Source organism: Rhinatrema bivittatum, chromosome 9 (genome assembly GCF_901001135.1).
Source record: "Rhinatrema bivittatum chromosome 9, aRhiBiv1.1, whole genome shotgun sequence".
Taxonomy (NCBI): Eukaryota; Metazoa; Chordata; class Amphibia; order Gymnophiona; family Rhinatrematidae; genus Rhinatrema; species Rhinatrema bivittatum.
This window is the reverse complement of record NC_042623.1, coordinates 153,330,953-153,344,937: the sequence shown is the minus strand read 5'-3', so window position 1 is coordinate 153,344,937 and position 13,985 is coordinate 153,330,953. Positions and strand designations below refer to the sequence as shown.

Genomic DNA, 13,985 nt, shown 5'->3' with positions numbered 1-13,985 from the left:
AGGTATGTCTGGGGGACTGCTCCGCCTCCAAACTACCGGACCTTCTGGAGAGCTAAAATAGCGTCTCCGGTACCTCCTGGCTGAGCTCGCCAATGTAACCGTCTGTTTTTCTGTCAGTAAGGAGGTCCAGACAACTGATCCGCAAAGATAGACTTTTATTGCCAGCAAGATGCAGCTAAGACAACGGCTTAGTACAACTGCATGCCACGCCCCCTCTGGAGCAAACCTTTATACACTTTACAGTTCTTATCTTTCACACATGCGTTCTGGTTTTGCTGAACAAACATTTTACAAACTGCTGAGCAAGCAATAGCTAGCGTGGTCTCTAGTAGGTGTAGCTTATGATCAGACTATTGTTTCGTCATTTAATTGACGGGTTAGACATTCGCGATAGCGTTCGTATTAATACAATACAAAATATAAATCCAAAATGGAGTTACGTTCACTAAACGTTAGTGCGTAAGTACGTCATTACGTATTAGGTTCCGTTTGCGTTGCAAATGTTAGTAAATCAAAATGGCTGTGCGTTTCACTGCAGCATGATGAGACGAGAGGCGTCACAGCTGTGCACTGTTCAGGGGTTCATGGAATCGAACTCCTTCACAACTGCCTGATCCATCAGGGATCCAAAAACATGGCCAGGCCCAGCCCTGTCTGGAGGCTGGGTCCCGACTCATGGGCCTTGGCCCATGCCCAGACCCAACACAGGAGTCTGGACCAGAGCTGGGTCCTGATGTTTGTGCCTCGGAAATGCCAGAACCCAGGCCCAAGCCCGATATCGGGGCACAGCCTAGACACCAGGTCCCAATGCCTGGGCCTCAGCCTAGGCCAGGATCTGGTGCTGGGGCCTGACCTGGAGGTCAGTCCCCAATGCCTGGGCCTTGGCTTAGGCCAGAACTTGGGCTCTGGAGGCTGGTTCTTGACACCTGGGCTTCTGCCTAGGCCAAGGCCTGGACCCAGGCCAAGGCCCAGGTTTGAGGCACCTGGGCCTTGGTTTAGGCCAGAGCCTGGCCCAGGCCTGGTGCCAGAGGTCAGATTCTGTTGCCTGGGTCTCAGCCTAGGTCAAGGCTTGGACCCAGGCCTGAAGCCAGGTCCCTTCCTGGAGGGCAGGTCCCAATACTAGGGCCTTGGCCCAATCCCAGGCCCAATCAGCTTTCATACCCAGTTTTACATGCATAGCAGCTGGGGCTAGTTTCAAAGAGCATAAAACACGGTTTTATGTGTGTACCTGCTTTGAGAATTACCCCCAAAAGGGCTTCATAGACACTTGGATTTTGAAACTGAGATTCAGATTCAGGTAATGTCTTTGGCATAATGATTTTGCATATATTGCCAAAGTATTAAATAATCATTTATAAAATGATAAAAATCGTAAAAGGAAAACAGTGGGATAAAATTACAGAATTCACTACCAGAAATAATTCTATCTACTTCCTCTCTGTCACCTTATAACACTAACATACTCTAAATCTTCTTCCTCCTTCCCCTTCACATTGTAATTTGTTCTATGATTCACTTTTATTTGGGGGAATATCACCTTTTGCTATGACCTCTAGATATATATATATGTCCATTCAGCACCAAGCAAGATCGTGACACACTTGTGTGACTACATGAACCTGCTTGTCCTCAGAGAGAAAAATAAAGCTGGTATTTTGATTTTTGTTTACAGATTCCTAGGAAATTAGTTTTCTCCTGCATTCAGATCTATATTGCAAATTAATATAACTGGCAGTTTACTCCACTTAAATACCTAGAAATATAAATCTACTTATGGGACAAAATTTAATATGTGTGCAGCTAACCTTCCAGAGTTAGATAAACTCATCAGGTCAGTGCACTGAAGGGATTATGTCGCTTGAAGGCAAAACCACAAATGTCAGACTAATAAAATAAATACTGTCACCTGGAACTTGTTTGCTGACTTTATTTCTACAGCTCTATTTAAGAAAATACTCAAGGATAGAAATTTGAATTTTACTCACATTTCCAAACCTGGCCTCAAAGCAAGTTGCAGTTCCGGTATAGGCAGGTCCCTGCTCCAGACAGGGCTTACTGTACAATCTAAGTTATACCTGAGGAAATGGGAGAGGAAGTGACTTGCCTAAGGTCAGAAGGAGCATTATCAAGGGGTAGAACAAGTGCATAACCCTGACTTCCTTGATTCTTAGACCAATGCTGTAACCACTTGGCAACTCCTCCAGTGATAGAAGCAGAACAATTTAAAAGCAATTCACACTATTTATGAATGTAGAAAAAAAAAGGCAAATCCCTTAGTCTCTTAAAGCTTGACATTTCTTCATAATCTCTACAGAATTTTCCATAGGAAATGAGTAGGGGTGAGTGTCCGGTTTGGGGGGGGATTTTAGATCCTGCCAGAAGCTCCAAGCTACAGATGTGCTGTCTCAAGTATCGGCAGCTGCAGGAAGTCAGCGGTGCCTGCAGCTGAAAACACTGCTGGACTCCACAGCTGGGTAAATAAATTCCGCAGAAAACTAGAAGCCTTAGAAATGGTCTTAAGTTTTAGTAGCTTACAATTTTCATGCATGTTTTCAGAATTCTAGTGGCTCTTGTTTTTGTGTTATTCTCTTTTTTTCCCCCACTACTTTCCTCTTTTTAGACAAAATTCCTGTGAATTCAGCTGAAAATCAAAAAATGTTTCTGTTACAAAAATAATAAGACAGCACAATCTATTATATCATGTGAAATCCCAATAAATGTATTGCTATAATTTTATTGAAGTTAAATTCTGAATTATTGTTTTGGGATAGTCTAAAACTCTTGGTCTGACCCAGCATGGCAATTTCTTATGTTCTTATATTTGGTCTATTCATTTTATTATTTTTTCTCTGCCACTATATACCTGTAACTTTCATTTCCAAATTCCAGAATGTAGAAGAAGAGCAGCATATTGGACAACCAAGAATAAAACAAAGAACAGAAAACCAACAGCATTCCTGTTTACAAAATTATATTCCATAACAGTGTGGTGGGACTCCGAATTTCTTACATTCATCAAGGGTGATGATAAGGCTCTCCCTGGAGCTTGCAATCCAAAGTACCCACGGGACGGCAAGTACCTTTCAAAATCCGGCCAGCAGGGGGACAGCAAGTAGTCATTTGTTTAAAACATTTATAGCCTGCAAATACTTTGTGCAAAGCAGGTAAGAAAAAGTACCTGTAGAAAGTAAGCATGGAGATTTTAAAATTTAAACCTATATGTATTTTTCACTCCCTGCCAACTTCTGCTGTGTCTAACAGGATGCGTGCTGTTAGGGATGTGCATTAATTTCAAAGGAAAGTAATTCAAGCCAAAATGGCCCATTTTCGTTTCAGTTCATATTACCTGTAACAAAAGCATGGGCCCAATGAAAAGCCCCTTACATTTGTTTTGTTACGTCAAATAGTGTGTGCTATTAGCAAGTAGCATACACTCTTTGCCCTGCTATCAAACTGAAATTAGGGCACTCTGTGTGTGGAGTGAGCCAAACCCACCTGAGGCCTCCCTGAGACACTCCAACCCCCCACTCCCCCTTGAAGACTCCAGGGCCCATGAGCTGAACCTAGCCAGGACCTCTTTGGGCCCTTTTGATTACTCCCACCTCCACCCCCCCAGGATTCAGCTGGGGTCGGGAACCTCCCTGGCCCTCACTTCCATGAAATTCCACTTCAGGAAGAATAAAGGAGTGTTCCCCACTTGCTCTTGCCCCACCCAGTCCTTTTAAAAATGGTGCAGACCGGCCTGAGAGCATCACCAGCTGTGACATCAAAATGACATCCATCTCAGGGCCACCCAGTGCCATGTATTTTATGGCTGGCTCTCAGATCGGAGCCATGTTAACATCACACTTGGTGCCAGTCACAGGGCTGGCTGGTGCCATTTTTAAAAGAATCCAGGCACTGATTTAAGCATAGACAATGTAGGCAACCGCCTTTGGTGACAAATATTTACAGGTACCGAAACATCACCACCACTGCCATGCCGAATTTGAAGCCTGCCGCATTGGTGCCACTTCTCTCCTCTAGTAGCGCTGGAAGATGAAGGAAAAATCAGCATCAGGACTTCAGCAGCCCTGGCATACTGACTGACCCTGCAGCACCATTCCCCTCCTCCCACATGGGCTTCCTGTTACCATGGAAACCGGTGTGAGGGGCAGGGTGCCACAGAATCAGTCAGTGTGCCAGAGCTGCTGAAAGCCCCATGCTGCAGTATTTCCTTCATCTTTTGGTATCGCTAGAGGAGAAAAGCAGTACTGCGACTTGAAGGTGAGGAGGGAGTGGATGGGGGGATTTGGGCAGGAGAGGGAGGATAACTCCCTTCCCCCATTATGGGCACATGGCACCTTAATGCAACTCTGAGAAGATTCCAGTAAGAAAGGAATCACTCCTGCTCCTTTCATCTGCCTGGAGTGAACCCCATGGAAGAGTAAGTAGAGATTAGGAAGATCCCTGGCCCAGGCTATTTCTGGGAGGGGCTGGGAGGAGGATAGGAGAGGTTTGGAAAGACCCTGGATGGACTTGGGTAACCCAACTGGATAGGCCCAGATCTTGGTATCTTGAAAGGCTGAGGTAGGGAGCCCAGAGAGATCCCAGGAAGATCTTGGGATTTGGTGGTGGGGGTCAAAGGAAGCCCTGTTTTTTAATGTCTATTTCTGCTCAGCAAATGAACAAAACCAAAATAAATATAAAATTAAAACAAAAAATTCAAAAAACAAAAAAAGACCCAAAAACCATTTTGGCTGTATATCTAGCTCACATCCTTTTAATAGCTTTCACCAGGCAATAATCAAACCCTGTTTTCAGATATGTAAATACATTTAGCCATGTAAAAGCTTTTGACTATTGTCCCTATCTTGACTACAGCAAAGGTGCTCAAACTGATCCTATGAGCCACCCTAGCCAATTGGGTTTTCAGGATATCCCTAATGAATATGTATGAGATTTATTTGCATACACTACCTCCTGTGCATGCAAAAATGTTTCTCCTGCATATTCATTAGGGATATCCTGAAAAACCGGCTGTGGGGGGGAGGGGGGGGGTTGGAGGAGCCTGAAGGACTGGTTTGAGCATCCCTGGACTACAATATTTAATCTCCATTGGTCTTCACCTCATATTGTTACAAATACAAACCATACAAACTGATACCTTGATCAGATAATGCTTTCAAAACCTGCAATTTACTTCAATTATGTTTATATATATATATATATATATATATATTTTTTTTTTTTTTTTTTTTTTTTTTCAGAACAAGGGCAAATAATTTGATGCCTGCCTTGATTTCAAGCCATCATTTAATTCTTATGAATAGAATAGCTGAGTACATGCTCTGTGTTCATCTTATTCTATGATGCCATGTTGGTAATCCCTTAGGATTAAATACAGTGTATACCTCATAAAATGATGCAGATTTAATGGTCCTGGCATATCACCCAAGCATCTTTAACCTTACTTTATGGGTTGAGCAAGAAATTATAGAATGTGGTATCTGCTTGTATACATGGTCTCTACCTGGGACTACTGAACTGTTATCAGTGGACTTCCTCCATGGGGTTGCACAAACAAGGGACTTATTTGATAACTAGAACCCCCCCCCCCCCCCACCTCTTCTCCACAACACCCAAAAAAATAAAAGCTGTACCTGCTTCTTCAAAATCTGTTCACATCTGGAAGGCAAAGTATATATTTGTGCTTCCACTATGACATTGGCCTAGTGTCAGTATCAGTCTGGTAGCTTTCAGAAGGTTTCTGTTTAGACTGGGAGGCTGTAGGTAAAATGTCACTTTTGAAAAGGCAGAATGGAGAGCTATGGCAGTTTAATTGACTTCAGCAAATGCCATGTTCACTTCAGAAGGTTTAAAGACTGGCACAGAGCGGAGGCTTTTTTTTTCTTTTTAAATAGAACAGGAATATAAATTTCTTTCTGCAGCAGTGTCTCGGCACATATGTTATTTGCATATGATTAGTTTTTCACTGCATAAACAGTACTGAAGTTATTGGTGCACACTGATGTATGAGCCTCCTTAGTACTAGAGCTGTCAGGTGCCAAATTGTATGATAATCAGACGAAATAGGTTTTTATTGTTTCCCACTGTATCTCTGACATATGCCATTTTTATTACCTAGAATACACAGTTTGTCCATGTAACACTGTACTTCTCTCTAAACAATGATGATGGAATTTAGTATACTTTCAGAGGTGAATTTTCAAAGTCATTTACACATACAAAACTTGGTTTTGTGTGCATAAATGATTGTTAGAAAAAGCCTGGGGTTCAGTGCATATAAAAGTATTGTATCCTATTTCCTACTGGGAAAAGGCATTCTAAGAGGTGAAATTGGGACTTGTGTGCAAACTTTTCCACTTTACAAAGGATCATGTGTAAATTAATCTGCACAAGTTTTGCCCTTGATAAAAAAGCTGTAATTTTGTGCAAGTGAATTTGTGTGTAGAGTAGAACATTTACCAGGGAATTTACAAAGTGATGTGCATACGTTTGCTTTGAAAATGTGGGATACTCTACCCGCAAACTTATAAAATTATCCTCTTATCTAATGTAAGTAGCATGTATGTGTGCATATCCTATTTTATAAATGTTGAAAATACACGTGTATTTTTAGTTTTGCACCTATATTTTATTGGGGAAAATAATCCCCTAATGAGACACATAAAAGACGGTTTGATGCTGGGTTTTGTGGGCCTGGCACCAGCAGCCTCTTTGGGTTCAAAAATCAATGCACTGATTGGTTAGATGATGGACTCCATCTGGTGCAGAGACTAAGGGCAGTATTAGTCAGTTGGACAAAGGAATATGCCAAAATCTTCCTTTTCCACTCTGTGACCATCTGACTGCTCTCTTATAACCAATATCTTCAATTTTCTTACTTCACTTAGCTGATTCACACCTTAACCCACAAACGTGGTTAAGTAATTAGAGTCACACTCACTAAAGTGTATTGCAAAATTATAACATTTATTCTTTTGGGGGTTATTAGCAGTCAATCCACAAGTAAAAATCACCAAAAAGATGAGTCACAGGATTCACAGCAGAGTTATGCAACAGTGCAAAACTAAACTAACGTTAAATTTCCTCTTCCAGTAGTATAGCTATTTTTAATTTAGTTTTTGAATATCCTGTTTTCTTAATTATTCTTCATATACAAGCTTTTTAGTACCTAAATCCCTTCACAGAATTATTTTCATCAATAACATCATAGAGTCTCCCACAAGATTACTGATTAGTGTGGGGGAAGGGACAACTGGTTTTACCTGGACATAAGTTTCTATACTGAAGAGAAGCAAGGTCTTTGGACTGGGCTGAGGAGAAGCTAGGTCCTTGGACCAGTGAACTGATCCAGATCAGTAGCCTTCTAGAACTCGCTAAGTGATTTTTTACTCATTGTTATATGTTTACTTGTCGTGTTTAATTGCAAACATGTCTGCATTGGGCATTTCTCCTTTGGGGCAGGTGCTCATAGTGCATTGCAGGGGGCCAATAAGAACTCCTCAGTCTCCTTTGGATTGCAAGGAGACACCCATAACTACAGATTCTTGTGGCCAGTTAAGTAAAAAAGCTAGTTAGCCTTATGTTAGACTGCTTTCTTGGTGATATTCTTTTGTATTTCTGTAGTGCAAACCCTGTAATCTCTCTATTTTTCTTGGTAATCAGCTTCTCTGGCGGAAAGGGCTGTTCAAACTCAATACCAGATACAGAGTCTGATGAACAGCCATGGGCAAGTGATAACAGTTTAGTTCCCTCCCACCATACCCCTCTACCCTCCCACCCCTGGGTTTGTTCTTCTAATATTGCCTGCCTGGATACATAATTGAAAACAAGATATTTAGGACATTTGGTAATTCCTTAGGTGTTCTCCATCAAATCAACTGAGCAAAATGAGGACTATCCAATGTAACAATTGTAGAGCCTTTATTTTGAGGCAAATCATCTGGAAGTTTAGGACTTTATTTATTTAAAAGCTCTTCTATACCATTGTTAAGTTAGATAACCGTCACAACGGTTTACAGCAAGGCACGATAATGAAAAAAGTAAGTGGTATAGATTACAATTAATCATGTGCCATCATAGTGCGGTAACAATTCACTTCAATAAACTATGTGTGTACATTAACCTTGTCTGTAGGGAGCATATTAGGCGGGATGAATTTAACCTTAATGTGCATTTGTAGGTTACAATTAACAATTTCTAGTTTGGTGTGTCCTAATCAATCAACTGTTTTTTTTCCTTCTCTTTATCTTTATAAAAAGCTTGTTTAAAAAGCCAGGTTTTCAGATTGGATTTGAATATTTTGAAGTTTCTCTGCAGCCTTATTTCGAGTGGCATGGTGTTCCATAGCACGGGGCCAACTAGTGATAGTACTCTCTCCCTAACTTGCATGAGGCGTGCTGTTTTGACAGAGGGGACAGTTGGTAGAGCCTTATTAGCAGATCTTAGGTTTCTTTGTGGGACATGTACGCGCAGAGCAGTGTTAAGCCAGTCAGCTTTTTCATCGTGGATTAGTTTATGTATTATGCATAAAGCCTTATATTGAATTCTTTGTTCAATTGGGAGCCAGTGTAAATCGGCGAGCGTTCCTGTAATGTGATCATTCTTTTATTTTTTTTTTGCCAGTCAAGATTCTAGCAGCTGAATTTTGTAATATTTGTAGTGGCCGAATTGTGGATTGTGGTAGTCCTAAAAGTAGGGAGTTGCAGTAGTCTGTACTTGCCCCATTTGTTCAGAACTCTCTTCCATGAAAAAGGATTTGGCTCAAGTTAAAGCTGAATTAGCTGCAATAAAAGTATCAGAAACCACCAAAACGTTCTCTCCCACTTTACAGTATTCAGGAATCATTTCCCCAGTACCACAGAAAAATCAAAAGCCCAGAAAAAAGGGGTTTACAATGGGCTCAGATAGGATAAGACCTGTGACCCAAAGACACCCATTCTTTACAATTGTGTAGCCCACATGTCCACCCTCACTTACACACAGCATACAAGAAGCCAAGAACAACTGGATTACAGTGGGTTCTGGTAGAGTAAGACCTGTGATGTGGAGATACACCCTCTCTCAAGTGACAAAATGCCTTCTCTGTATTAGATAGTGAAGAAGCTCTTGTAATGCAATAGAGATTGAAGTGGTATCTGAAAAGAAAGAAGAAACTCAATGCATGCAGAAATTCCATAATACAATCAATAACCTTAAGAAAAAGCTCATTGTGCTGGGTGACTCAGTCATCAGAGGCACTAATTTGTGAACTCTTTTCGAGGAAAACCTACAGCTTCCAGGATCAACGGCCGGTAGAAATGTTATTCAAATAGTCAAGGTGATCAAAGAAGAAAGCAAAGACTCTAAAGTTGATTTTATCATCCATCTGGGAACCAATGACTGTTGCGTCTGTCGGTGCTAGACGGCTTCATCCCGTTTGCCTCACCTTGTTCACGGCTCCTCCTGCTTACCTAGTAAAGATGGCTACTGCCGCGTCTACATGCCGACCTCTCTGGCGTCCCCGGAACGGCTAAGGTGCAGCCTCCCGCCATGCTCCTCCCAGGTACCTACTAGGGTGCACGCGCGTGTATCACCCACGTCTTTCTTCCAACTTTGGCGCAAACCTCTGGGGTGTTCCCCCTTGCTGACATCACGCCATCCGGGTATATACCTTATTCTATTTTGCTAGCTCACCAACAGGCCGATACAGTAAAGCGCGGCCGCGCTTACCCTGTTTCTAACCTGCTTTCTACCCATAATTTGGCCGCGTAAGTCTAACCCGCGATTCACTATCCATTTTTACCAATCTTTACCGCTTCTTTAAATCGACGCGTATCCCTTTCCGCCCGCGGCATGTATATATGTAAACAATCGGATTAGCTATTCCCTCCCATACAGTAACGTGTGGCCTGATTATCGCCTTTTTAACCAACTGTTTTGCTGCATCTTTAACCCGCTAATTTATCGCCTACCCTGACCCTGGTGTTAGAGGGATGTGACAACAATAGGCAGGCTCCGGTCAAATAAGTGGGTGGGTTGGAGCAAGCGAGTAACATGGTGTGGCCTGGTTCTCCTACGCTCAGGCCTGGTTCTCCTACAATCAGGCATCGGGGATTGCCAGTCCTCTCTCCCCCCCTCCCGAAGCAAGGTGCAGGGCGAAAATTGACTCGACATGTTATTAAAGCAAATAGAAATTGTAACAAAAGTAAACTTTTGTTACAATTAAAAATAAAGAAAGGAACAATGTGTGGAGAGAGACGAAGAAATGGCAGAAATATTAAACGAATACTTCAGGTCTGTGTTCACTAAAGAGGACCCTGGAGAAGGACCGTCACTAGTTAACAAGACACTGGAGGGGAGTGGAGTAGATGTAACTCCATTTATAGTAGAAAATGTATGGGAAGAGCTGGGGAAACTGAAAGTGGACAAAGCCATGGGGCCTGATGAGGTTCATCCCAGGATACTGAGGGAGCTCAGAGATGTGCTTGTGGGTCTGCTGTGTGACCTGTTCAATAGATCCCTAGAAACGGGAGTGGTACCGAGTGATTGGAGAAGAGTGGTGGTGGTCCCGCTTCACAAGAGTGGGAACAGAGAACAGGCTGGTAACTACAGACCGGTTAGCCTCACTTCGGTGGTGGGAAAAGTAATGGAGTCACTGTTGAAAGAGAATAGTGAACTATCTACAGTCAGGAGAATTGCTGGACCAGAGGCAGCATGGATTCACCAGGGGAAGATCCTGTCAGACAAATCTGATTGACTTTTTTGACTGGGTAACCAAGGAATTGGATCAAGGAAGAGCGCTCAATGTCATCTACTTGGATTTCAGCAAAGCTTTTGATATGGTCCCGCATAGGAGACTGGTGAATAAAATGAGAAACTTAGGAGTGAGTGCTGAGGTAGTGGCCTGGATTGCAAACTGGTTGACGGAAAGAAGACAATGTGTGATGATAAATGGAACTCTCTCTGAAGAGAGAGCAGTTTTAAGCGGTGTACCGCAAGGATCGGTGTTGGGACCGGTCCTGTTCAATATCTTTGTGAGCGACATTGCGGACGGGATAGAAGGTAAGGTTGTCTTTTTGCAGATGACACTAAGATCTGCAACAGAGTGGACATGCAGGAAGGAGTGGAGAGAATGAGATGGGATTTAAGGAAGCTGAAAGAGTGGTCGAAGATATGGCAGCTGAGATTCAATGCCAAGAAGTGCAGAGTCATGCATATGGGGAGTGGAAATCCGAATGAACTGTATTTGATGGTGGGGGGGGAGGCTGATGTGCACGGAGCAGGAGAGAGACCTTGGGGTGATAGTGTCTAATTATCTGAAGTCGGCAAAACAATGTGACAAGGCGATAGCTAAAGCCAGAAGAATGCTGGGCTGCATAGAGAGAGGAATATCGAGTAAGAAAAGGGAAGTGATTATCCCCTTGTACAGGTCCTTGGTGAGGCCTCACCTAGAGTACTGTGTTCAGTTCTGGAGACCGTATCTCCAAAGAGACAGAGACAAGATGGAGGCAGTCCACAGAAGGGCGACCAAAAAGGTGGAGGGTCTTCATCGAATGACTTATGAGGAGAGATTGAAGAATCTAAATATGTACACCCTGGAGGAAAGGAGGAAAGGAAAGGAGGAGCAGAGGTGATATGAAAGGTTTTAATAATCCAAAGACGACAAACCTTTTCTGCCCAAAATAAATCAACAGAACCAGGGGTCATGATTTGAAGATCCAGGGAGGAAGATTCAGAACCAATGTCAAGAAGTATTTCTTCACGGAGAGGGTGGTAGATGCCTGGAATGCCCTTCCAGAGGAAGTGGTGAAGACCAGAACTGTGAAGGACTTCAAAGGGGTGTGGGATAAACACTGTGGATCCATAAAGTCTAGAGGACGTGAATGAAGAGTGGGTGGCTCGCAGGAATGACGGCTACTACCTGGAAATAATACCCTTATTTCAATAATCACACACACGGTTAATGTGACTCCAACATTGCTCTAAGCTTCAACAGCAAGAGGAAATGTGGAAATAAGGATTTGCATTCACAAAAAAGCGGGGAGTAGCTTGCTTGTTACGGTGGTTACTACCCCAAACCAAATAAGCCTGATACTTCACTTTCAATGCATATCCAGCATAGCTCTCTGCTTCAACGGCAGGGGAGAGAGACAGATACTTCACATATATCCAGCATAGCTCTCTGCTTCAACGGCAGGGGGAATGAAGAAAAGTGGATCTATATACAGACAACAACCAACAAGGACTGAATAAAATAGTCTGGGTAAACAAATAAGCATGGGTGTAGCTTGCTTATTGCGGCGATTACTACCCCTGACTAATTAAGCTAGATATTTCACTTAGATGCAGTTCCAACACTGCTCTCTACATTAATGGTGGGGGTGGAAGGGAAATAGATTAAAAAGGTTAATAAGAGCCAAGAGAAACAGATAAGTATGTGAAAAAAAAAAGTGTGAACCTTGCTGGGCAGACTTGATGGGCCATTTGGTCTTCTTCTGCCGTCATTTCTATGTTTCTATGTTTCTATGATTTAGTTGCCTAATTTCACTCTGATTATCCCTTATCAGACACAAGGAGAGTAATTTTCATTGGCCCGCATAGGGCTAAAGTTTGTGTTTATAAAGCTTTTAAAATTCAAAAGTGTGCATGGAACCAGTGTCAATATACAGGCACCATCTTTCTATACAGAGCGCAAGGTGAAAGTTAGTGGCCTTTGGAGCCTCATCTGTAACACACAAGGAATCTGCCACTGCATCACCTACCCTGCATCTCCAGCAGTCATCCCATAATAGAAAGAATTCTGTCTCTAGCTATACCACTCTATCAAGCACCCTGACACCTTCTACAATACAGCAGTTATACCAGGGCAGGTGAAAGCACTAGGTGAACTAGTTTGGGGGTGGCAGTCTAGTGGTTTCACTGACCCTGCTCAGGATTTGGAAAAAACACTCTCAACTGTTCCTAATGGTAGGACTGTAGCAATTTGGCCTTCTTCTTCCTGCTGGTGGGTCTGGAAGAGGAAGTGGGTGATGGGAAGAAGGAGATCCAATAACATAGTTGGAAGGAGCATGAAACATTGACCCTGCATATACCCCACCACCACCACCACCACATTTCAAATATCTGACAAAGTGGACTCTTGTCTTTGAAAGTTTATGCCTCAATAAATCTGTCAGTCTGCAAATGCCACCAGCCTTTGTGTCATTTTTGGATGCATCTGATTTCAGATTTCTGATAGCAGGTGGTGTGCATGGTAGTATCCTAATCTAGAAGGCACTATGTCTGCTAATATGTATAACAGCTGTATTGCAGCTATATTGTAGAAATATGTATAACTCAGAGCCAGTGCAAGGGAACTAGACACCCTAGGCAAACTTGAGAGCCTGCACCCCTCCTGGCCCCCTTCCCTGACCTATCCACACATGATTAAAAATTGTGCATTTATAATACAAGATTTTACATGAAAAGGATATTTTGAGGTAAAAATATCACTTAAAACAACATATATGTTATATTTGCATGCAGTACTGTGGTGCCAACCAGAAAATCCTGCAAAGACACTTGGAACCCATTTGGTAATAAGTCTATTGTGTACTTCCACACCAATTATATCCCCAAACTGAATAATGGGAATATATACATATACATGGAATAGATAGGGGGAAGGATACAATGTAAAGGGAGGACATTTTTATATTAGTACAATTAAATAAATTGATAACATAATATGCAGACCAGGGCATGGAAAAGGACATGATAATCTTAGGATAGTTATACTAATTAATACTTGTAGGGGTCAGGGAACCATTGACAATTATTTTAGTGTAGTTGAATAAATTAACTCCTGTAATGGGGCATGAATCCATTATTCTTATACTAGTCTTGGTTGATGGTATTCAGCTTCCTGATCAGTTCTAATTCAGCAGCTTAACTGTGGAATTTCCATTGGAAGTCCTTTGTAGGTATAGAGCAATTGCAAGGCACAACTCACAGTTTCT

The 13,985-nt window shown here is 42.3% G+C and overlaps 1 protein-coding gene across 1 annotated transcript in view; it reads right to left on the bottom strand.

Annotated features, from left to right (window-relative positions):
• NYAP2 (neuronal tyrosine-phosphorylated phosphoinositide-3-kinase adaptor 2) overlaps positions 1–13,985 on the bottom strand; it is a 540,181-nt gene that overhangs the window by 273,321 nt on the left and 252,875 nt on the right.